The sequence below is a fragment of the Ambystoma mexicanum genome, chromosome 8 (assembly GCF_040938575.1).
Source record: "Ambystoma mexicanum isolate Mex_15411 chromosome 8, UKY_AmexF1_1, whole genome shotgun sequence".
In the NCBI taxonomy this organism is placed as follows: Eukaryota; Metazoa; Chordata; class Amphibia; order Caudata; family Ambystomatidae; genus Ambystoma; species Ambystoma mexicanum.
In genome coordinates this window covers 1,047,108,169-1,047,133,645 of record NC_090929.1, presented here as the reverse complement: position 1 = coordinate 1,047,133,645, position 25,477 = coordinate 1,047,108,169, and the positions used below count along the sequence as shown (strand labels likewise).

The 25,477-nt window shown below is 47.8% G+C and overlaps 1 long non-coding RNA gene across 3 annotated transcripts in view; it reads left to right on the top strand.

The window, feature by feature from the left end:
* LOC138472707 (uncharacterized) overlaps nt 1-24,812 on the top strand; it is a 99,570-nt gene extending 74,758 nt beyond the window's left edge. Inside the window, exons 1-3 of one of the 3 annotated variants that reach the window (XR_011268666.1) lie at nt 22,982-23,040; nt 23,419-23,545; nt 23,971-24,811. This is a non-coding gene — a long non-coding RNA (uncharacterized lncRNA). Of the gene's footprint in view, nt 1-22,981; nt 23,110-23,418; nt 23,546-23,970 lie in introns of those variants that run through there. The other 2 variants (XR_011268665.1, XR_011268667.1) reach the window with 2 other exon arrangements.
* Nucleotides 24,813-25,477: the final 665 nt, after the last annotated feature.

Below are 25,477 nucleotides of genomic sequence, written 5' to 3'. Positions count from 1 at the left end.
AGAGTGTGCTATCACTAGTGAGGAGCAGTGCACTTGTTCTGATTCATATCTGACACCTGTATTCATTACACAGGTTGTCTCTTCTTGAACAAAGAAGATCTAGAGATTACCCGAAGAATCGCAGGCTTTTTCTTTGTTTCAAACACGTGCGAAATCCATCTTGTTGTTCCCAGCATGGTAAGCAAGTAATTTATAGATAAATAAGTAATTTTAGCCTCTCCATTACCTTTGCCATACTAGAGTTCCTAGCATTGACACCTGCCTATTTGTTTTCTCCTCTAGGCTCAGCACACACACAGAGCAGTCCATCTGTTCGCCCTTCCGTCCTGATGAAGGCCCGCTCAAGATTGGCTGGCACAACAGTCATTGAGGACCGAAACACAATTGTGTAGACAATATTTGTAATCACGAGTACAGTGGCTAATTGTGAACACTGTCTGCATTTGTTAAAGTTTGCTTTGTTGTATTATATGTAATCACTGTATTAACCCCTATTGTAACCCACACAATAGTAGGTTGTGTATTGTTTTTTGACTGAATGATCTTGAATTCGATTTTGAGTTTGCTTTCACTTCAAAACTACCGGCAATGACAAAATTGCATATCTGTTATATGTATCGATATGGACAACTCTATAATTTTGTGTGCTAATAGACCAGTTGGTCCTCACCTTTAAATACATATAGACCTGTAGTAATCCATCAAGGTGTGTCCTTTTTCTTCAACAAAGAACAGAGAATTGAAACAACAGTAGAGGAGAGACAGACCCATTCATTTGTTTTTCATTGTTAGTAAGCCCTCCTCGGCAGAATGGGTTCTTAACCAGGAGCCCTTATATACTCAAAATGTCAATATTGACATATTCACAGGAGAGAATATGTCAATATGTAAATATGTCAAGTAGTACCTGTTTATGATGAATTGTCAAATAATCTAGATTCGAAACTGAGCAGGGACCAAGTTTTGAGTAAATAATAGATTGGTCAAGCATTTTGTAATTTGATCAGCCATTTTGAGTGGGACAAAGTCAGGCAAACTCTCAAGCAAACTCTAAGATGAATGCTAGATACAAAATGGTGGACCTTTGCAAGTCATGCCAGAAATAATGATATAATTACCTCATGGCAGTTCAGTGAGAGTTCAGTAGCCAAGGACATGGTTTCTGGACTTCTCGTCTGTAATCTTGACAGTGACGGGCCGGGGGAGCCATGCATTGATCAAGGGAAGATGACAAGAGTACAGACATCTGGTTAAACTAGCAACCATTGCTAAGTTCACAGAGGAGGCACATAGCTGACACCCATATTTCGGCTTCTGTGACACAGAGAGATGATGCTATTTGCTAATAAATATCTCAGGATTGATGTCAGTAATTTTCTCTCCTGACACATGAAAGTATTCACTGTAAAGGTCAAGTGTATCACACACAGTTTTAATTAGTTAGATGCGTCGGTATGACATAGGTACTTGGCGAGTGGCATTTCCGTCAACCAATCCGAGAAGGGGAAGGGGCTTGTCTTGTAGTGCACTGCATCATAAATAGGGAGCTGAGCGAAGTGAATAACATATATAAAGAGGGAAAATGTATAGCTTTTTGGAGATCTGTTGGAGTCTTGATGGGAGATGTATGCTGTACCTTGCCCTGCTGAACTGTGGAAAAATAAAAATGTCTTTGAAAATTCAGCCTGAGTTCTTTTGCCTGCTTCCATACTTGGTCCTCAGAATGCCTTCCCAGATCCAGAGAGAAGTCAAGACCCTAGAGAGCGCGCCGGGTCCTCAAGAACATGTAAGACTTGAAGGGGACGTGTGCATGCAGTGGGAGCCAGTGAAGGTCGATGAGGGATGGGGTGTTGTGGTCACATCTGCATAGACGCTTGATGATACATGCGGTGCGTGTAGAACACTTCTCAGGAGCACAAGGGAGGATGACAGGAGGCCTTCAAGGATGGCATTGTCCCATCCATGTGGGATTGGACCAGTGTTTGAATAGTGGATCTAAAGCTGTCCGGAGGGTGGAAGGGCTTGACTTTCTGGAGGAGGGAGAGCTGATACCAAGCTGTCTGAGTTTGCTTAGCTATATGTGTCTTAAAGGAGAGGTGTTTGTCAATGTGGAACCTGAGGCACTTGATGCAGGTGCTGAGTTTGGTTGTGAAGCCCTCAGGGTTCATGGTTGATAGCCAGGTCTGTATGTCTGGATATTCCATGTTGTTGGTGAGGAATAGGAATTCAGTCTTAGAGGGGTTGAGCTTCAAGTATGGACTGGACATCCAAGACTGGGCCAGCGAGAGGCAGTTTTTGAGCCTGTGAATATCCATGATGGAGTCGATCTTGAGGTATAGTTGTGTGTAATCAGCATATTGGTGGATGTTGTGTGTAGCTACGAGGACTCTTAGTAGCTCCATGTATAGATTGAAGATCACTGGGGAGATGATCGAATGAAAGATTAAAAGAATATCGAGGTTTAATACCACATAATAGAAATACGCCAGTCATGAGTACTAAGGTACTAGTAAACTTTATTTAACAGACAGCTGTCTGGCTCTCATCACCCCGCAATGTGTGCAAGCAGACAACATGAGATTAGAGAGTGCTGGACATTTCAAAAACATGAGTATTTATACAGTTTTCTCACAATCCCGGACACATCTTCCAGCCCCTCTTCGTGTAATACATTTACCTAGGGTACATGGCCTTTCCTCAAAACTAATACATGTTTAAACATCCTTGAATAGCTGGTTGTTTTCTGTTAAACACTTCAATTGGTTTCCAAACATTGGACAGAAAGGTAACAGTCCTTATTTCATTTGCTTATATTTGTCTACCATTTGTTCTTAAGTTTAAAGTCAGCTTAGTTTCAAGGAACAAAGACAAAGATTTCTGCAAAAGCACATGTGCAGCTATTCATCATTCTATTTCGCTATTTGAACGGGGAAGACACTGTTGGTACAGACGGCATTTAAATTAAAGATTAGCACGGCTCTTGTTTAGCTCCAGGGTTTCCTTAGTGCAGGACAAACAATCCACTTCAGCAGCTTCAGCATGTTTATCTACGTTGACACAGTACAAAGTTAATTTTGCTTTGCTGGAGCCAAAAACACAAATTCTAACATGGCACAGAAAGCAGGAGTTAATCAAAATGGTGGATAACTTAAAATGGTGGCGTATTCAGCCTGCGTATTCAGCCTGTTTCAGGTTCATTCAAATGCGATTTACAGTGTGATGCGAATGTGCTTAGGCCAACGTTTACTATCAGGCGGTATTCATGCAAAATATACTTTTACAGGAACCCGGCGGAACTCCGCGGGTGACGGGTAGCTTTGGCGATTTAGAGAGGTCCATCTGGCCAAACTGCTGCCGGTTGGCGAGGTAGGACTTGAACCAGCGTAGGACAAGGTCATTGATCCCCATGTGCCAATATAGGGTGTCCATGAGCGTACTCTCTCGATGCTGCATCTGGGTCCGAACCGGGATTGGTAGATTTGGAGGATATTGTTGGTGTGGATGTGTTGCTGCAGTTGCGCCGTTAACGCTTTTTTCGATGATCTGACCTAGGAAGGTAATATGGGTGATGAGGTGATAATTACCTAGGTTGTCAGGATCCATATTGGGTTTTTTAGTAGAGGGAGGATTTGTCCCGTCTTTAGGGTTAATGGGAAGGTGCCTTGAGTTAGGGAGCTGTTGATGATCTCCATGTAGCGGAGGAGAGTTTCTGCATGGAGGCTCTTGAGGATGAGAGGATGTCGTCTGTATACAGTGTGGCTTTGAGGGCGTCCAGGGTTTCTACTAGGTCCGCTGTAGAGAGTGGGCCTCATTACACGGTAGGCGGTAAGGGTTTACCGGTACCGGTATTTTACCGGTACCGGTAAACCCTTACCACCCTACTACGAGGTCCCTTTGCGGGTTGGGGAATTTAACGCCTGCTTTTTGCAGGTGTTAAAAACCAACCCGCAAAGGGACCAGGGAGCTAATTACGGTACCGCAATTTGCGGTGCCGTAATTAGCGCCTTCCCCATTCCCACAGAGCCCTATGGGCCAAAAATGGGAATGGGGAAGGGCAATGGGGCAAGGGGGAATTACCGCCCCACCAACCTTGGAATAGGGCGGTAATTCCTCTTTCCACCAAGGCGGTGCCGGTATTTTACCGGCATGGACCAAGGTGCTAATAGCACCTTGGTCCACCGCCATCCGTGTAATGAGGCCCAGTGTCTTGAATGTTGTCCAGGGTGTGGAGATTTTGCGAGGAAGGACGTAAGGTGGGTCTGTGGATGCAGAGCTGGTGTCTATGTGCTGGCGAATCTTGCTGATTTTGTCAATGAAGAAGGTGTTGATGGTGGTGGATTTTTCAATGGAGTGTGGTATTGCAGGGCCGGGTAATGGGTTGAGGCAGGGGCGTAGAGAGGGTAAGGCCTTAGCGGACAAGGCCCACCCAACAACTGTACATGCCCACTCAGCAGCACTGTGTGGGCATTTACAAATGTTAATGTCACTGATGTGGGCCCAAGTAGATTAGGTTCATGCCTCACTTGTTAAACAATGGATGTGTTGATTGGTTGTCAGCGGGTTGCTCTGAGTTCATTGAGGAGTGCCAGGTGGGACGCGGTCCTGGAGCGGAATCAGGTTTTCTCTAGTTTCCTGAGGACTCTTTTGATGAGGTTAAGTTATGGCCTGTGCCAGGGTGCTGCCAGTTCAGTTTGCTGGTGCGTTGTTTCAGAGGTGCATGTCGGTCGATGGAGGCTTAGAGGGTGGCATTGAGTGTTCCAGTAGAGAGTCGCAGTTTGGTTGGAGGTGTTCGGTCCATGTGAGGTTGAGATTGGTGAGGTCTTCCATGAGGGCTTCCACTGGGAAGTTCTTGAAGGACCTGAACATTTGTCTGATGGGTTTCTGATGGGAGTGCTTGACTGGGGTGGTGTGCAGGATGTTGAAAGGCATGGGCAGGTAGTCAGATCAGTCAAGCAGTAGAGGAGAGCTTTAGTGGAGGGCAGGCAGGGTGGTGATGAATAGGTCGAGGATGTCACCTTTTTCATGCATTTGGTCTTTCATGTGCTGTGTGAGGCTGAGGGGTTGAGAAGGCTTGATATGGTGGCCTTGTTGCCTGGGAGGTTGAAGTCGTCTAGGAAGATGTTGTTTGCGTGCGTGAGGGACATGGTGGTGAGAGGACAGTGAAGTCTCTTGAGCTCAGGACCATTTAGGAACGTGCATATGTAATGGATGGGATCACACAGAAAAACTCCAAGTCCACATAACCAAACCAACTCAGGAAGATTGCAAAGCACTGTTTTATTAGCAATTATCTAAAACAGGGAGTTTACAGCGAACATCAACGGACGTATGCTCAGGTTCTCTCAGCAATCTGTTCACAAAACATAGGGCCTCATTACACGGACGGCTGTGGACCAAGGTGCACCTTGGTCCATGCCGGTAAAATACCGTCACTGCCTTGGTGGAAAGGGGAATTACCGCCCTATTCCAAGGTTGGTGGGGTGGTAATTCCCCCTTCCCCCATTGCCCTTCCCCATTCCCATTTTTGCCCCATAGGGCATAATGGGAATGGTGAAGGAGCTAATTACGGCACCGCAAATTGCGTTACCGTAATTAGCTCTCTGGTCCCTTTGCGGGTTGGTTTTTAACGCCTGCAAAAAGCAGGCGTTAAATTCTCCAACCCGCAAAGGGACCTCGTAGTAAGGCGGTAAGGGTTAACGGTCACCGGTGCCATTAACGGTGACCGTTAACCCTTACCGCCGTCTGTGTAATGAGGCCCACAGACTTTATATCAAAAATATGTCAGAGATGACATCATACTATGTGGCAATAATGAAAAACCTACCAAGGGTCAGAATTGATTTAAGGGGAACATCTAAGTATACTTTCTATGTGAACTAGAATTCTGATTTGCTTCCCACTATTCGATAGATAACATATGCATACCTCTAAAAAATGTAATCTTCAGAAACATTAGATACACAGGTTCTCATTGGTTTTCAAACTATAACGTCCTTCGTTATATGGACTACTATAGTTGGTTTGCAAGCATGTGCCATGCCTGGAACATTCAATTCACTTAGCAGCACGTAAGCTCAGACCGAGGTGCAAGGAGATGGGGCATGACACTACCTCCCCACCCAATTAGCCCAGCACCTTGCATCGCCCATGCCTTCTGCCATGAAGATTGTCTTTGAACTTGGCCTTGCAAAGTATCCTTGTCTTTAGAATACATGGAAGTGAGAGCACTCACTATCGTGTTCTGGGACTCCATGTTTAAACTCTATTTTCATCCTTCGCTCACGTGCCAGGAGACCACTATTTTGGTCAGTTCTGCAGGTTTTAAATGCTCTAAATGATTTAAACTTGGCACTCTTTGTGTTCTTTCTTTGCACCTTAACAAGGGATGATTCATCCTTTGCACGTTTGCCCATTTCCATAATAGATAACTGACCTTGGCTGCTTCAGTTTTGACTTCAGGCCAGACAACCTCATCTTGCAGCTCCACGATTCTGCTTATTCTTGCTGCGACACAGCTTTATCTTCCCGCTTCATGTGTCCTGGTTTAGTAAATTCATGATACTGATGTCCATCTTCTATATAATGGCGGCTTCGCCTGCGCTCTATTCACTATGTATAGCCAGATTCTATGATGCTTTAATCTGATTTGCGTTTCAGCATCTGTACAATCACTTGATTCCTTACTTCATCATTAGTCTCTTCAGGATCTATACACCGTCTTCAGTCAGTATCTTGGGACATCGTACATACTTTTTTGTGATTTTACTAACTTCTTTTCTTTGCTCTTTTTCATTTTCCTTCAGGGAGTTCCTCCCTTAGGTTATCATCACTTCGGGTTACATTCGGTAGGGATGTCTCAACAGGTATCTCCTTTCGAACACACGCTGCAGTATTGGCACAACTGCTGGTGTCAAACACGGTACAGGTCTCCAACATAACGGAGGAAGGGGGGCACGGTTTCCTGCAGACGCATGCAGCTGCTCCACTACACTCTGAGGAAGGTGTTGGGTTTGTGTTGTCTGTGGATGAAATGGAAGTTGACTGTGTCCGTCGGGGAGAGCAGGAAGTGGCAGGAAAGGACTTTTTTGGAGCAAATGTTGTCCACGTAATGCAGAAAAAGGAGTGTCTGCCAACCCCCTAAAGGTTGTGTCAATCAACAACTTTGCACCGTGCAAGTCACAATTAGAAGTGCAGAATTATATAAGTATAATAAACTTCTGTAGGAGATTCATCCACAACTTAGTTACCATCACCAAACCATTGTGAAACTTGATCAAGAAAGATCATGACTGCCAGCACACCCAAACTGCATTTGAGGATGTAAAAATGTCCCTGACAAAAGGTGCAATGATGGTGTTCTTCAACACCAAACATACCTCTGAAATAATGGTTGACGCTAGCCCCATGGGGTTGAGAGCAGTATTGGTACAGGTCGACAAGGATGGTGAGAGAGATCCTTTGTGTCCACAAGTAAAGTGCTGACCCTGACAGAGCAGGATTGTTCACAAATAGAGATTGAAGCTCTGGAGGTACTATGGGGATGCAGATATTTCCAGCTGTACGTATTTGGCCACCCCATCACAGTGATTATGGACCATAAACCCCTACTACCTATTCTGCAGGGTCCGGCTCTGCATCCACAACTGAGGCAGGAGTGTTTGATGCTGTAACTGCAGAGCTATGGGGTCACAATGCAGTTTCTAGTGGGAGCTGATAATCGAGCAGATTATCTGTCCTGTCATTCGGAGTGGTGAAAACGATCCCGTGCAAAATAGAACCTGGGGCGAAAACTCTAGTGAACATGATCAATAGGATGGAGATTTCGAAATACATGTCGCTGAGTGACATAAGTGATGCTACGACCCAACATACTGGCTTGCAGAAAATGGTGGAGTAGCTAAGCGGTCGACGATGGCGTTCATTTATCGTAGACCATGCACATAATACCCCAGAGACACAAGCTTTCCTACAGGGCCTGTGGTGAGCCATGACACAACTATCTGTGGGTTCAGAAGGCATAATATTGTGAGCAACCCGCATGGACCTTCCGACAGCACTGGTACAGAAGGTGGTGCAAATAGCTCACACAGAGCAGCAAGGAGCAAATAAGATAAAAGCCAACTGAGAGGTTTGTTTTCCTGAGCTGGAGAAAGTGGTGGGCTCCCCCTTAGTGTTTCAGACGGTGTCAAGCAACCTGCATGACTGTGTGTCCTCTATCCATATAATCACTGCTGTAGACATGGACCCCATAGTAAGCGGAGATCATGGACTTTGAAACCATCCACCACAAAAAACACTTTTTGGTAATGCTGCACAAGTGCTCCAGGTATCCCAAGATGCGTTTTGTTACATCTACGTCAGATGAAGCTGTTCTCCCAGTGCTCCAAGAATGATTTGCAGCCTACAGGCTTCAACAATCATTACTGACAGACAATGGTCCTCCATTTCAGAGCAAAGACTTTGAGCAGTTCATAAGATTCTATAGGATCAACCATCACTGATTAACCCTGTGCAGGCCCATGGCCAATAAAGGCATGGAACGGTTCATGCAAACCTTGAACAACGCATTCTGCATTGCCCATGATGAAGGCCAGTCTGTGTAGGTGGCTTAAACTATGTTTCTAATGGCCTACAGAATGTTGCCACACACCACCACCAGAGAGGCCCTTTCTGAGGCATTCCTCAACAGGAAGAATAGGTCCCAGATACCAGCACATGGATCTAGACAACAGCCAGTCATTGATACAGCTGCAGGCAGGCAGGGACAATTAGAGGACAATGAGAAGGAGTCCAGATGAAGACGAGGACACTATCCAGTGTTCAAGTAGGGGATTAGATGCTAATACGCAACATGCGTCCCATTCATAAACTGTGCCTTCCTCATGAATCATCACCCTCGACAATAACCAAAAGCAAGGGTTCTATTGTCGCAGCAACAAGAAATGGAGAAGAAGGCATCCGAAATAGCAGCTGGTTTCGGTAGTTGACGAACCTGGATGCTGAGCCAGGAACAGCAAAGCAACAAGACACAAGTTGACAGAGAATCAGCAGGAAATCATAGAGAAAACTGGAGATAAACATGACACCAACTTGAGCGTAGATGAACTGACACCTGGGCGAGAATATACAGAGGACATTCCTCTGGCACAGGGTACTCAGCTCAACCTCCTCCTTCTTGACAGGCATCTACTGTCTCTTTTCAACTTCCCACCCTCACCTCTCTCCTTAGCATCTTCCATCCCCTCTCCTCCCCCCCTCCGTTGGTGGTACCCCACCACTTTAACAGCCCCTCCTCCATCTCCCCTCAGAAAAACTCTTGAAGGGGGCAAAAAGCTGCACTTAGCTACGCTCAATTCTCACTCCACTGTCAAACACGCCTCTGACATCTGTTTCCTCCTTGAAGACCTTGACCTCGACGTCCTGGCTATCACTGAGACGTGGTTCAAGGCCAGCTGTGTCACTGGTCTCGACACTTTTCTCCCTGAAGGCTCCAAGATTCTATCCAATCCAGAGCCACCCGGTCTAGAGGCGGAGTGCCCATAATTTTCCCTGAGTGGGTTCCGGCCACCATCAGTCCCACTCAATCAAACTCCTCCTTTGAATGCCTCAACTGTAGGCTATTCATCCCTACCATACCCTTGCCATTACGGACTGGGCACTGCCATAGCTGACCTCCTTCCTTTCAAATCGACCCTCACAAGTACAATTGGGCCCTTTTTTCTCCTCCACCTCACTCTCTACCTGTGGTGTCCCTCAGGGCTCTATCCTATCGCCATGGCTTTTCAACATCTACCTTTACCCACTGGCTCACTTGATCTCCCCCTTCTCTCCTCACTTCCAGTGCTATTCTGACAACACAGAGCTCTCCTTTAAGCTTCCCTCCTCTACCTTTTCTCCTTCCTCATACCAGACTGCCTGACTGCTATCCAGGCGTGGTGCTCTGCCATTGATCTCTGTCTTAATGCTAATAAGACAGAAATCCTTCTCACTGGGATGCCTGCTCCCTGCTTAGCCCCCACTTTCTGGCCCCCCTCCTTGGACCCCTCCCCTCACTATCTTGTGAGGCAAAAAACCTTGGGGTCATCTTTGACTCCTCACTCTCCTCTCCGCACATTGCAGACCTTGCCAAGAAGTCCAACTTTCCGCTGCACCTCCTTACAGGCATTCCCCCTTTCCTCACCTTCCCCCAGAAGCTCAATGTCTGCGGAACTCTGGTCCTCTCTAAGCTGGTCTACTGCAACAGCCTCTTTCTCAATCTACCTCTTTCCTCCCTTTGCCCTCTTCAACTAATCCATAATAAGGCTGCAAGACTTATCTTTGGCCTCAAGACCAGGGACTGCATTTCTCCAGCCCTTAAATCTCTTTACTGGCTCCGGGTGACCGCAAGGATCAAATTCAAGACCTTCTGCATCATCCACAAGGCTGTATGAGGCCTAAAACCTCTCTACCTCCAGCTTTCTCTCCCTAAATACCTCCTGGCTAGATTTCTTCGGTCCTCTAGCTCCAACTCTCTGCAGGTCAGACGCTTCTCCAAGCAGAGAGTGCAAGGTATATCTATTTCCTCGACAGGTGGCTCCCTCTAGGATGCCCTCCCTACCCCATCAGACTTGAGCCGGACCGTCTCAAATTCCGGAAACTGCTCCAGACTTTCCTTTTCTCCCCTCCTTCCCTCTTCCGCTCCCTTGCTAATGTTCCTCTGCCACTGTGATTGCTGCCTGGTCCGTTCTGGGTCCTACTGGGGCCCGGCCCTGCCTTGACCAGTCCCCTCCACCACCCCCTTCAGCACTTGCCCTTGGGCACCCTTACCGGATCAGCCTGGATCTGGTCTCCCCCTGTCCACCGCACTTGCTTCCCTTTATCCCCCTTTCCCTTGGCACTTTGCCCTCAGTGGCTCCCATTAGCATTTGCTCAGCCTCCCCTCCCCTGGCCCCCACTCCTGCACTTCTAAACCTCCGCCCCTTCCCCAATCCCAGCCCTGCCCCTCCACTATGTGCCCTCCTATATTCCTCCTGTGCACTTTTGTCTTTGCATTTGCACAGTAAGAATGTCACAAGACCTAGTATGACGTTAATTTTGTTTTTCCTTTTGTATGTTCCCCCTCCCACTTTTGTCTTGTGACGCTTGGAAACACTTGTGTATAGGCGCCATACAAATGTCCAATACATAAACACATTCCAGTAGATAATCAAGAAGAGAGAACCGGAAGCCACCTGCAAAACTGACTACGTGATTGACACATAAAGCTGAGGCGAACAATGGCGATTTGATTGAGCTTATGAAATGAGACAGATAAGAGTGTTAGAACTGTTACTGGCTGTTCATGTTTCATTCTCATTTAGGGTGGAGGAGGGATGTTATAAAGTCATGGCACCGAACGTGTGAAGCTATCGGCGGGCATGAAATACAAAGATAATAAAAGGGGGCGGTGCGACTCGGCAACACTACACGTGCATGTATCATACAAATAGGAGTCTCCCGCATGATACCCCTCACAGAAAACAGTTTGTTCTGGTCAGTGACGAAGCACAGGGCATTTTAGTGTTATTATTGGGCGGCATTATTTTGCAATGCTGGCCGGCTCTCCTACAACTCTCTCTCTGATTGGCTGGAATGCTGGCATGTCTGCTGTGAGGTGCTGTCCTTTTTTGCAGGACATTAATGCTGCCTGCCTAATGGAACATGAGAAGGAGGTGATGTTGCTCGTGTGGGCTCCCCGGTGACTGTGCAGCCGCCAGGAACACCCCGTTTATTTATACAGCGCACGCGATGGAGTGAACGTCACCCCGTCGTGTGCGTGCCCTTAAAGGGCCATAACAACAAACTTGAAAAAGGATGGTCTAAACTACCACACATTAAACAGCACATATCAGAGCACCCACACATCCCCCATTTATTGGCAGCCACCCTGGATCCCCCAACGGCACTTTGCCCAACGGCCTGTACGGAACTACCGGCCAGTATTCCCATCTCAGTCTGTCACATAGTCTGTAAGGCGGGCAGGTTTCCCACGCCCGGTTCTCAGGGGGTACCTCCTGCCAGCCTCTCTGGTCGGTGTTCCTTCGCATGGCCCCCCACGGGCCGAAGAGTCCGCTGTGGGGGTTTGACCCCCTCCTTCATCCGGTGCTTCTTTGAGGTCAATGTCTTCCATGGCCTCCGCCCTTGGCTCACCCAGTCTCTTAAAGAAGCTGGCATTCCTAGTTACTGATGTTGTTCCATCGGATGCGGTCACCATGGACCCCTTGACCGCCACCACGTCCAAAGGGGCTGGTTCATACGTGAGAGACAATTTGCCCTGTGGGTGACGATTCTGCACCAGCACTTCGTCTCCAGGGGCAATCCTTGGGGGTCTCAGACCTCTTCTGTTGTTTTCCATTTCAGTCCTTGCCCTTCTCTCCTCTTCCACCTGATCATTGTCAATGACAGCCGGCTCTCGCCCCCCCACCACAGGTATAACGTCTCTCGGGCAACGCTGGAATAGTGCCTCCGCTGGTGCCACACCCGTAGAGGAGTGGGGTGTCGTCCGGTATCCTCGCCCTTTGTAGGCACTCGCCTTTCCCTTGAGCGATCCTAAACACTTTGTTTAGCGTGCGCATCATGCGCTCCGCCTCTCCGTTGGCCCGAGGCCAGAGTGGAGTGACCTTTCTATGATGGATGCCGTAGTCCTTTATGAGGTCTGCAAAGCTCCCTCCTTGGAAGGGCGCCCCATTGTCAGAGCACAGGATCGTGGGTAGACCGTGGGTGGCAAAAATCTTCTCCATTGCTATCACCACCTTGTCAAACGCCACCGACTCCACAAACTCGACCTCGGGGTACCGAGACCACTCGTCCACCACTACGAGGAAGTGAGTGTCCCTGGTTGTGGACCCACAGTCAGCATGAACGACTTCCCATGGCCTGGTCCCTCGGGGCATTGTTTCGATGGATGGTTCACGTTGGGCCGGTGAAGCAGCTTGGCACCACACACAAGACGACACAAACTCCTCCACCCTCCTTTCCAGCTCCGAGAACCACACCTTTTGGTGGAGACAAGCCTTTGTTTTGGGGGTGCCTTGATGACCCGGGTGCGATGACTTGCTGAACCTTGGCCTGGGGGACCACAATCCTGTCTCCTCTCAGCAGGAGCCTAGACTCCGAGAATGTCAATTCTTCGCGCACCCGCCAGAGTTGTTCCAGCGCTGTTTTGGCCTCATTGGTTCTTCGGCCCAAGGCTTCCAACACAGTCTTCCAGGCACCGTGCCCCATGGCCGTCTTCAGTATTTCAAAACACTCATCATTTTTAGACGCCTGCTCCAACTCCTCCACCTGCATCGAGTTTGGCGTTGCCGTTTCAATGACGAGACGAACATGTTCATCTGCCTCCTCCGCCGACGTGGACGCCTGGGAGCCCCCTCTCTGATGTCTGGAGAGGTAGTCAGTAGCGTTGTTACTTCCCGGACGATAGATCAGCGAAACTCCATACTCGAGAAGCGCGAGCATCCAGCGCTCTATCCTCACTGGTGGCTTCGATGAGGATCCAGCCATGATGGGCAGTAAAGGCCTGTGGTCTGTAACCACGGTCACTGGGTGCCCCAAGATGTACAAGCGAAAATGTCTGCAGCCCCACAGCACCGCCAGGGCCTCTCGCTCGATTTGGGAATACCGTTGCACAGTATCGGAGAGCGCCTTACTGGCATATGCTATCGGGCGGATTTCCTGATCATTCCGACTTAGGTGAGGACCGCCCCCAGCCCATAGGGGCTGCATCCACGACGATCTCCGTCTGTAGGCTCGGATCAAAAAACGCCATGGTATTCTCAGCAGCCAGAGTGCTTTTGATGTCATCGGAGGCCGGCTGCTCAAGCGGAACCCACTGAAAGATGGTGTCCTTCTTTGTTAGTGTCCTCAATGGCTCCGTGCAGGATGCCAAGTTCCGGGTGAAACGGCCACAATACGTGACCATGCCCAGAAAACTCCTCACATCCGCTACATTCTCCAGTGGTCTGGCCTCCTTTATGTCTCTCACCTTGCGGGGGTCATGGGACACCCCATCCGCCTTGAAAACAAATCCGAAAAACTCAATGGTCATTTGTCTCTATGCAGCGTGAGTTCCAGTGAGCGAAGGCATCCAAATGTCTTGGCGAGGCGCGCCAGATTTTCCGCCTCAGACTTGGCGTACACCAGGATTTCGTCGCTGATGTTAAGGACTACATCCAGGTCTGCCTACGCCCCTCGGATGATGTTCTGGAACACCTCCACAGCCAATGAGACCCCAAAACTCAGCATTTTATATCTGTACAACCTCAGATGAGTGGTGAATGTTGTTATATAGCGGGACTCGGGGTGGAGGACCACCTGATGATACCCTGCTCTTAGATCGAGCTTAGAGAAAAACCTTGCCCCTTGCAGTTCCGTTATAATGTCATCAATGGTGGGGTCAGGTGCCGCTCCCTCTTCATGGCCTTGTTGGGGATGCGCATGTCCATGCATATTCTCACTGCATCTGGTTGTTTGGGCTTGCGGGCGATCACAATGGGGGACACCCACGGGGTGGGGCCCTCCACCTTTTCAATGATGCCCAGACCGACAAGGTTGTCCAACTCCAGGTCCACCAGCTCTCTAAGGTGGAATGGCACCCGCCGATGCTTGAGCGCCACTGGCTGGATCGATTCATCTATGTGTAGCCTTACCGGTTCACCCACCATCTGTCCAATTCCTTCAAACAGGGAAGCCCAGCAATACCTGTATGTCATCCAGGTATATCGAGTATGCAAATGTCACGATTCCAAGGGCCTCGGCCGCCGCACAGCTCAGCAATGTGTTGTTGCTTACCGGTGTGATGTAAAACCTGGCTCGGAGTGATGTGTGGCCATACTGGACTTCCGCCACAAACACGCCGTCCAGGGGAATTGGCTGATCGCCCCCAAAAGTGAAGATACGTGCCTTCGGCGTCGCCAGAGCCAGAGGGGCCTGCATTGAGTCATAGTGTTGTCTGGCCATCACATTCACGGAAGCCCCAGTGTCTACTAACATTGGTATTGAGTCCCCGTTGACCAGCACATTGCACCTGGGCTGCCTCTTGGAGTGGTTTTTCAGAACACCAATGCTGGACACAAAAAACACGTTTTCTTCATCCTCCTCCTCCTCGTCACCCTCCTGAGGGGCACCGTCCTTGCCCGGGTCCACCTGGGCGACATTCGACGACCTCTGGGGGCGGAAGAAACCAGCCCGGACAGGCCCTCTGGGAACCACATTCGGAGCTGTAGTCCTACACATCTGGTAAAATGGTCCGCACCCCCACACACGGCCACACTTCACACCCACGGCTGGGTGAGGAAGATCGTATCCGCATTTCATGCAGGAGTTAGTCCCTGCTGGCACTCTAGGTCCTTGGCCACTTGCGGGGCGTCTAAGCCCACGGCCCCTGCCGACCGTGCAGATGTCATCCGGCTTGCTGGGGCGCACTCCGGCCTCCATCCTAGTTGCTCGCAGTTCGGACACCTCATGGCATCTGCCAAGTTCCAGGATGCGGCGAAGGGTGATGCCAGGCTCTCGCAGGATTTGGCGCCGCAGTTTGCCAGACACACACACTTGTATGGGTTGGTTGCGAATCATGGTGTCTGGGTCATTCCACGCGCACGGCACTGCCAGTCTGCGCAACCTCCCATAGAAGACATCAAGGGTCTCATCATCCTTTTGACGCGCTGCCCCCATAAGGAAACGTTCATAATCTGCATTTGCCATGGCCAGAAAATGGTTGTGGAGCGCATCCTTCGTCGCCGCAAACGACCCATCCGCAGGTTGCAGGGACAAGAATATCTCATGTACCGCAGGGCCTGCAGAGTACAGGAGAGTGGCCAACTTACTATCATCACTAGTCTCCATAGTGGCCCTGAAGTACATCTCGAGTCTGTCCATCCACATCTTCCACCTCGGTCCCAGACTTGATGGCGTGCCCGAGACATCAAACTCGGCATTGGTTTTAGGGCCCCAGGTGGCTTCAGCAAAGGTCTTGGCGGCAGGATGGGTGGTGGCTGTGGTGCAGGAGCAGCCGGTTGTTGAGAGGCAGCTGCCGCAGCTTGGCTCATGGTGGTAAGCGCATAGGCACCCCAGGGATGTCCAAGAGATGGGGCCGCAACTCACCCCACACACACCAGTGTTCTTCAGATGCAGTCAGGCAACGGCAATTCCACGATGGGGAAATCCGGTGACCATGCAGATATAGAGGATCCAAAAATGTAGCAGGGTGGGCCCCAAGGTGAGCAACCAGCAGGCCTTCCTTGGCGCTTCACCCAAGAACTCGGTGGAAAACAGTGAAACTGTCAATAACTCACTATGGAAATGACATGCGCTGCTTCTAGTAGCTATCCGCCACTGGATCGTCCAAAAATTAGGCTTGGATGGTTCACTGGCACTTCATTTCGAAGCCGTGACCTCCCAGGGCCTATTCAACAAAATGGCAGCGAGCCGCGTATCTCATACCCCTCTCCGCGGCACGATTTTGCAAGATGCACTCACTTCGGATCATCCACGCATCATGCAAATATCACCGCCTGTCCCGGGGATGGGTCCGATCATTCGTCGCCACTGTTAGCAGTGGCTGGGACTGCATGTCCGTGAGCCCCCCAGTCGCATACACACACTGACACGGAGACGTGATGTTGCTCGTGTGGGCTCCCCGGTGACTCTGCAGCCGCCGGATACGCCCGTTTATTTATACAGCGCATGCGACGGAGTGAACGTCACCCCGTCGCGTGCGTGCCCTTAAAGGCCCAGCGCCACACTTTGAATTCCCTTGCCACTCCTACCCTCTATGTGCATATCTTTTTGCTGATGCGTACTTACTGGGCACAGTACCTCCGCTTGTGCAAAGACCCACAAGCAGCTAGGCAGTGCCATGGGCTACCCACTACAAAATTGATTCATCTCCATATGCATGTATCAAATAAGCAAACGTGGCTCACTGAAGCACACATGCACCTGCGTGAAAGTGCAAGTCATTTTATTTTCTACACACTACCAAGGACCTTAACTGTCATCTAAAGTTCTAAAGAACTATATGAAGTGTTGCATCCTGCAGCACAAATAGCACTAGTTTAGTCTATGTGCACCATCTTTTAGCTTTGTTCTTTTGGTTCCCCATTTGTGTAGGTGATGTCATTCCATTCCATGGATTTGTATGTAGTTTAATTCCATTCAATGGTGGGAAGAACAACCAAGAGCATAGCATTTAGAAGTAAAATGCAAATGGATGCATTTGGCAACCCCAATGGGAGGCTAATGCCTTCCCAGGGAAGGAACGAGCCCCTTGGGCATGGATCTTTGAATTGCGTTCCCGTCAGGGGTGGGCTGGCCTATAGGGAACTCTGGAGATTTCCCTGCAGGCCTCTGCACCTTGGACCTTTTTTGTGTGGTATTTCAAAATTTCCCCATTGGAAAGGGGTTAGGCTTGCTGAAAATGTGTACGATGCGGCCACTCTGGACATTATTTCCAGGCCCTCGTTTGGTTCCCATTCCACCCCTGAATCCCGTAGGCATGCTGGCTGGATTTTTCTTCTGAAATTATGTTTACCGAAATGCTTCTACTCCTTTCCTTTACCCCTTTACGGGGGCTGAGATGCAGAGGGTGGGGGAGCGGGACCCTAAAATATGACCAATGTTATTAAACTTCACTCCTCTCCTTATCTTTTCCTACCCCTGCCCAATGCTGTTTTTTTTCCTGAAGGAAATGCTTCTGTAACAATTAAACTGCAGCTTTCCTTCTTGGGTGGAATCACAGAAACCAAAGCCATGCTTTCAGGAGTCAAGCTAGCATAGCGAGGGCACCCATTCCTGTATTGGTAGGGTGGGGCCACTTGGCTACCCTTAAACAGCGGGCTTGCTGTCAAAGGCTGCATAGGGGTTGTGTTACCTTTGCAGATTTGGTCTTGCAGGCAGCAAGGCCAAAAAAAGAAGACCCTTGCCTCAGTGGGAGGGAGATTGTATGTGTTACCTCATTTACAGAACACTCCCAGGTCCCCCAAGCACACAAAGCTTCTAGAAAAGACTGCAGCTCTATTGGCACCAATCCCAGGAACTGACTCACCTCAATCCATGGGGTGTTTCTAGGGGAGTGAGGTCGTTGTCATGATATGATGTAGAGAAAGTGGGGAAAACAATGTTTGCCTAGAAACGCCAGGAGGCCTTCATCCTCCTTTTCTGTGCCCTCAATTGCTAAATGCAGCATTTAAATAACACAGATGACACTGCACAGTGACCCCTAGGAAGTAGTGAAGGCAGACACCCTGACCTGTTTTGAATTTTGTAACCAAAACCAAAAATGACGCTGGTAATTCTACCTCTGAAAGTGAGCACTGCTAATCAGACTCACTTTCACAGAGACTCCATACTGCAAGGTATCATGCAAATATGTAACTTAACTGATAATGTCTACCCCTCAGCAACTGCCTTGCAGTTTGGTGAGATGCAGTTACAGACATGTAAATTCCTGAAAACAGACTGATGGAACCCAAAGACCCAACAACGAGGGTCTGCCTTTAAATGTACATATCATGATATAATTATGTGCTCTCCCTGTGCCAGGTGGCAGATTAGCATCTAAGTATAATCCATGTCTAATTTAGATGCAGTGGTGCCAAGGAATCTACAATTATACTGGCCAAACCATTTTGGGGTCTTTTTATTTTTAGATGGTTGCTAGGCCCTCATTTCACTGACAGGGCCTTGTGTGTATATGAAGTCTAGGGCCGAGTTTCTCCCAAAACAAGCCATTTGGGCCCAGGCCAGGAAACCCCGCTTTTTTTGCTTTTTTAAATATCTTTATTAAGAACATTAATTATATGTATTTGTATTTGTATTTGTATTTATTATTTATATAGCACACCAAACCCGGAGTTATCTAGGCGCTAGTACTAATGGTTACAGTGCTTGTGGTTACAGTATAGTTGGCACATGGGGTAAATTCAACATATACAGCAGTACAGAAGTAGTTACATCACAGGTGAAGTGCAATGTTACAAGTGGGCACTTTAGTGGAGCCATACTCCATGCTGCAGTGCAGCCACAGCTAAAAGGCAGAAATCCAAGTTCAAGGCACCTTAGAAGGGTCTTACCCCATGTTGCAGGGTGGCCACATCACAATGTGCAACAGGTTGAGTTCAGGGCAAATTAGTGACGCCAGACCCCATGTTGCAGGGTAGCTACAGCATAACATGCAGACATTCAAGTTCAGGGCACATTAAAGGTGCCTAACCCAGGGCGGTTACAGCATGAAGAAGCAGGTCAGGTACGATTGTCAAAATGCATGCCCGCGCCTCATATTACAAGGTGTTTGGGCAGTTAATGGATGGCAAATCATGTAAGTTCATTAAAAAATTGCATGGTCGCACCTCATGTTGTAAGGTGCTTAGACAAATAATGAAAGGCAAGTCCGGTAAATTCATCAAATTGCAAAGCCGCACCTTATGTTGCAAGGTGCTTAGACAAATAATGAGTGGCAAAGCATGTGGGTTCATGAGGTTTGAAGCTGTGCCTCATGTTGCAGGGGTGTGGGGGACACACACCAGCATCACAGGCAACCGGGGGGGGGGGGCACACACCAGCTTCACAGGTGACCGGGGGTTAGGGGCACACACCAGCATCACAGGTGACCGGGGGTTGGGGGCAAACACCAACATCACAGGCGACCAGGGGTGGGGTTGGGGGTCACACACCAGCATCACAGGCGACCATGAGGAGTGGGGGGCACACACCAGCATCACAGGTGACGGGGGGGCACACAACCTCAGCATGAGTGACCGCGGCGTGGGAGGCACACAACATCAGCACGCGCGACCAGGAGGGTAGTGGGGAGCACACAACAACAGCACAGGTGACCAGGGGGTGTAGGGACACACAACATCAGCATGGGCGACTGGGGGTGGGGGAGGCACACAACATCAGCACAGGCGACCAAGGAGGTGTGGGGGGCACACAGCATAAGCACAGGCGACCAGGAGGGGCTGGGGGGCACACAACATCATCACGGGTGACTAGGGGGAGTAGGGGCCACACAATATCATCACGGGTGACTGGGGTCAGTGGGGGGCACACAACATCAGCATGGGCAACCAGGGCAGGTGGGGGCCACACAACATCAGCACGGGTGACCAGGGGGGTGGGGGGCACACAACATCATCTCGGGCGACCATGGGGTCTGGTGGGCCACAACATCAGCACGGGTGACCAGCGGGGGATGGGGGGCACACAACATCAGCATGGGTGACAGAAGAGGTGGGGGGCACAAAACATCAGCACAGGCAACCAGGGGGAGCACACAACATCAGCACGGGCAACCAGGGGGGTACACATCATCATCACGGGCAACCAGGGGGCGTGGGGGATCACATCATCACGGGCGACCAAGAGGTGTGGGGAGCACACAACATCAGCACGGCAACCTGGGGTGTGTGGGGGGCACACAACATCAGCACGGGTGACATGGGGGGTGGAAGGCAGTTTTTGTCCACCATCAACAAGTGTGACACCTGAAGCACTGGTCTTTGAGAAAAGAGTGCTGACAGAACTGAAACTGTTAGAAAAAGACAACATTCCTACGCACCAGTTCCAAATCTTATCACGAGTAGAACGTGTAGCTTTGCAACAACTGAAAGACAACACCCAAATAGTAGTGCGCAAAGCAGATAAAGGCAGAGCAATAGTGTTATTAGATTGTGAGACTTACATTGCAGAATGCGAACGACAACTAGGAGATTACACTTTTTACAAGAAAATTCAAGAATACCTAACACAACACCGCGATTAAAAACCACTATAGAAGTAAAAATTAACAAAGCGCTCACAAGAGGCTGGATATGCAAACAAGAACACAAATTTACTTGCAAAAAAACGACCATACCACTCTTTTTCATTTAACCAAAAATTCATAAATCATTATCCAACCCACCAGGGCGCCCTATTGTGTCCGGTTTAGGTTCGCTGTTAGAACCACTGTCAAAATTTGCAGACGCCTACTTAAAACCTTTTGTACGAGAAATGTATTCTTACATCCAGGATACCACCGAGGTCATAACACTGATCGAGAATTATCCATTCGACAGTAAGACACAAATACTAGTCGGTCTCGATATTGTATCTTTAAATACATGTATTCCGCAGGATCTAACTTTAGAAGTCCTAGAAGATGTTCTCCTGACTAAAAGAACTACAGGTGAATGCCCCAATAGTTTCATTTTATGGTGCGCTTCCATGTCCTTGAAAGAAAAACATTTCAGCTTCAACAAAGAACTGTTCCACCAAATTCATGGGACAGCCATGGGGTCCTCGGTGGCCCCGTCGGCAGCAAATTTGTAGAATATTTTGAGAAGAGTGTAATCTATGACCCCTCCAATCCATTTTTGCCACATCTACAAATTTGGAGGCGATACATAGACGACATCTTACTAATATGGTATGTAAGTGCTCTAGAACTAGAAACATTCATGAATTGGCTAAACGGACAGAACAAATTCCTGCAATATACAGCCACAACAAGTATGACTGAAATTAATTTTCTTGATTTAACTATCTGGGCTGATACCACTGACAACACTCTCAAAGTTAAACCTTATCATAAGGCCACAGATCGCAATGCCTAACTTCAGTTTGATAGTTGCCATCCGAGGTATACAAGAGAAAATCTACCTGTAGGTAAATTTTTCAGACTCAAGCGGAACAGTTCATATACCAACACGTTTGAACAAGAAACAGCAGTTCTAGGCGCAAAACTAACAGTGAGAGGCTACCCTAAAAAGATCATAAAGACAGCCTAGAAGCACGCAAGGAATAACAATAGAGAAGCTCTATTAGAGTACAGAACAAAACCTAAGACTGAAGACCAAATAGTCTTTGTGAGTACCTTCAACCCTCTGTCCAACAAACTGAATGCCATTATAAAACGGAATTGGCACATACTAAGCGGTGGCAAATGCCCCCTTAAACGCCCGTTATGTGCGTTCAAAAGAGGCCCTAATATTAAAGATCTTGTGACCAGGAATGACATCGCTTTGAAACAAGTCCAAAAGACACTCACAGAATCTTGGGGCATGAGCAAACCAATCGGGCATACACCATGCGGCCCATGCAGCTGCTGTGCCAGTACGAAACGCACCAAAGAGGTCGATCTGGGCTTGAAAAAAACGTGGCTGCAACAACAATTTACAAATTGCAATTCGAAAATGGTCATCTATGTCATCTGGTGCCGTGCAACAAAATTTATGTCGGCATGACAGAAAGAATAGTTAAGCAGAGAATTACTGAGCATAAAAGCTGTATATGTAACCGGAATCTAACAGCCCCTATGGTAGGCTATGTTTTAGCCATGGACCATACACCAGAGTCACTCACGTGGAGTGTACTCGTTCAGCTGAACTCAACAGAAGATACATTAGTCAACAAGAAGAAATTATTTAATCAAGAACAAAGGCTTATTTACCTGTGTAACTCGGTAGAGACTGGTTTAAACGAACTAGTAGATTGGAAATCTTTATAAGTCAGCATGAGCCTAGCAAGTGTTGTTTTCAGGTGAATATTAAAAACTTAGTCACACTACGCCATTTGCTTGTTAGTAATGTTGCAGTACAGCACTGTCTAAATACATCACCACTTTTCAAAGATGCACATGTAAAACTAGGTGTCTTAATATGTGGCTTTTTAGCAGAAAGTAGGGCTACAGTATACACTACCTCCTAATTGGGTACAGGGTGGCACGCGATATAGTGTTTAAGCTGACAAATTCAGCTCCAACATAGTAGTGATATTAAATTCAGGAATACAAAGAGCAACTTACTGTGGCCACATCAGCTGGGAAATGCAGTGCAAAACTCGTTATAAATTTGCCCAGGGGAGTTGCACTACACAGTAAAGATTTCTTTCATTTTTCTTATGGAGGCACGCTAGGTGCGCAATACGAACTACATTGCGCATTCTAGCAGTTCACAGAGTTGACAGGTGACAGAGTTTCACTTCCGGTTCGAGAGGTTATCCCAATGCATTTTCCCAAAGGAAAGAAACACAACAGACCTGACTGTGAGTACGGCAGATACAGAGAAAGGCAGTAAGAAGAGGAAAGAAATTGCATGGCAGAAACGCCCGAATGTATGAAATCCAGACTTTTTTTAAACGACTGCAGTGTAAAAACACAGAATTGTCGCAGTTACTGTATTAATGGCAAGCAGATGTACTCTGCCCATGTACGTGTCTAGAGCCTGTTTGGTTGCAATGCACAATGAGTTACGTGCTAGCCCCTGTAATTGCTTATAGGACAAAGCGTCCAACATTGATAAGGTGCATATGCCCAAAAACACCTATTTGTTTAAACGACCCAGAGAGTTCACATGAAGTGTCCTTATTTTTATGCAAAACAAGAAACGGCTCAGATTCGTGTCCCCTGTTTTTCTTAAACAGCTGTCTAAAGAATTCCAATAGATGTGACATTGCAGCAGAATAAAATTGAAGCCAAATTCCTTTGTGCGTGCACAGGAAGACCACTCCATGGCAATTCCACATTAAACGACAACCATGCACGTTAATGGTAAGAGTTAAACTATTGTATGTAAGCACACAAATTACTGCGAGCTGTACTAGAGTTGCACACTGAATGGAGTCACATCAGAAATCTGGTGGCAGAAGCAAATGTGAGCCCGATTGTCGTGTCCAAATAGTACTCCTTGTGCAATCCATTATTTTCGAAGTATACAGTGCAATTAAGTTCTATAAAAAGCACAGGGACCTTTTGTATTAAACCTTAGTAGGTTTAACCCAGGTTCTAACACAGAAAAGACGCAGTATTCAGTTCAAGCAATGTATATGCTTAACCAGCAAAGAACTATCCTTGCTAAAGCCCACTGAGCCACGGATGTTAAATTCAATCAATAGCATAAGACACCCGTTGTAAAATGTAATTGACATGTCCGTATGAAACACTGATTACGTGTAATTTCCTTGTTTTTCCCTTAGGGATCCAGCGCTCTACTAACAAGAAGCGCCCTCTGCTCCACTTGCTAATAACAAAGTCTGAAATTGTGGTAAGCCTCGCCTAGAGAATCTAATACTCAGGTCGAGATGGTTACTCAGTTGTTGTTCTGAGAACAACGCAACTGAGTTAGCACGTTGCGGTTGTGTCCCCCTTTCTATTAGGTGACTGTTAAGTTATAACAGGAAGATACCCCATGAGGTCTGCAACGTCGGTCCTACAAGAATGTTTTAGAGAATTGACACTAAACAAGTCGTGGTAACGATACACCATTTGCGTTATGAAGCAATCCCCTGAAGAATTTCCCTTCAAAGATCTACAGGTTTCGGGAATGAAACATGTTGGGTTAATGATACCGTGTGATTGTTGACACATGAATAACAGAGCACTTAAAGCTTATAACCATTTAAAGATACTAAGAAATCCCACTACTAAAAAAAGGATTAAGTACTAGACAGCTGAATATCACATCTGTATAGCTCTGCTAGTAATGAAAGTTGCTTTTTTCTGATTTGTGTAGTGGTTTTTTAATGCGTTGCAATGTAATCTATGTGTAATGTCTTTTTCTATGTTTTTTCTGAAATAATGATTTTTTGAAAATTGCATTTAAGTTAGAGATGGAATTTAAGTTGGAGGTTTAATTGTCTCCCCCCTTTTTTTTTCTTAAATAATAGCTTTTTCCTTCTTTTTTGTCGTTATGTACTGTTCTTTCTTTTGATTGATTTTGTGTTTTGACTTTTATAAAAACAGATTGTAAACCTATTTTCAGGTTATTTGAATTTTAAGAACAGGATGAAATTTGATATAACAAAATTAAATAATATATATATATATTTTTCTAAATTGACGGGTGCAGTTCTGTACTATGTTGTCTGATGTGATGTTGCATATCCTCATCGTGGTATTGTGATAAATTTCTCATCAGAAAGGGGAACTAAAGAGAGGAGACAGGAACACTTTGTACATTTCAAGTGTGTGTGAGGGGCATGGTCTTGTCGTCTGTTCCAAAAAAAAAAAACAGTCCTAATTCATTTTGAAGGGTGGAAGGCACACAACATCATCATGGACGACCAGGGGGTGGGGGGAACACAACATCAGCACGGGTGAGCAGATGGGTGAGGAGCACACAACATGATCACAGGCGATCAGGGGGCTGGGGGGCACGCAACATCATCACAGGCGACCAGGGGTGGGAGCACACACCAGCATCACAGGCGACCAGGGGTGGGGGTGGGGCGCACACACCAGCATCATAGGCAACCAGGGGTGTGGGGGGACACAACATCAGCACGGGCGACCAGGGGGGTGGGAAGCGTACCTGGAGTGGACAGGGAGCAGACAGGGGCCTTAAAAGTGGGCCTTGGAGGGAGGGCCGGCCAAGCCTGCTTGCTCTCCCATTGGCCGATAACAACCTTGCCCCAGCCAATCAGGGACTGCAGCTAGTAACAGAGTCCCAGGCACTCCGGTGCATGCAGGGCTGCCATCATGGAA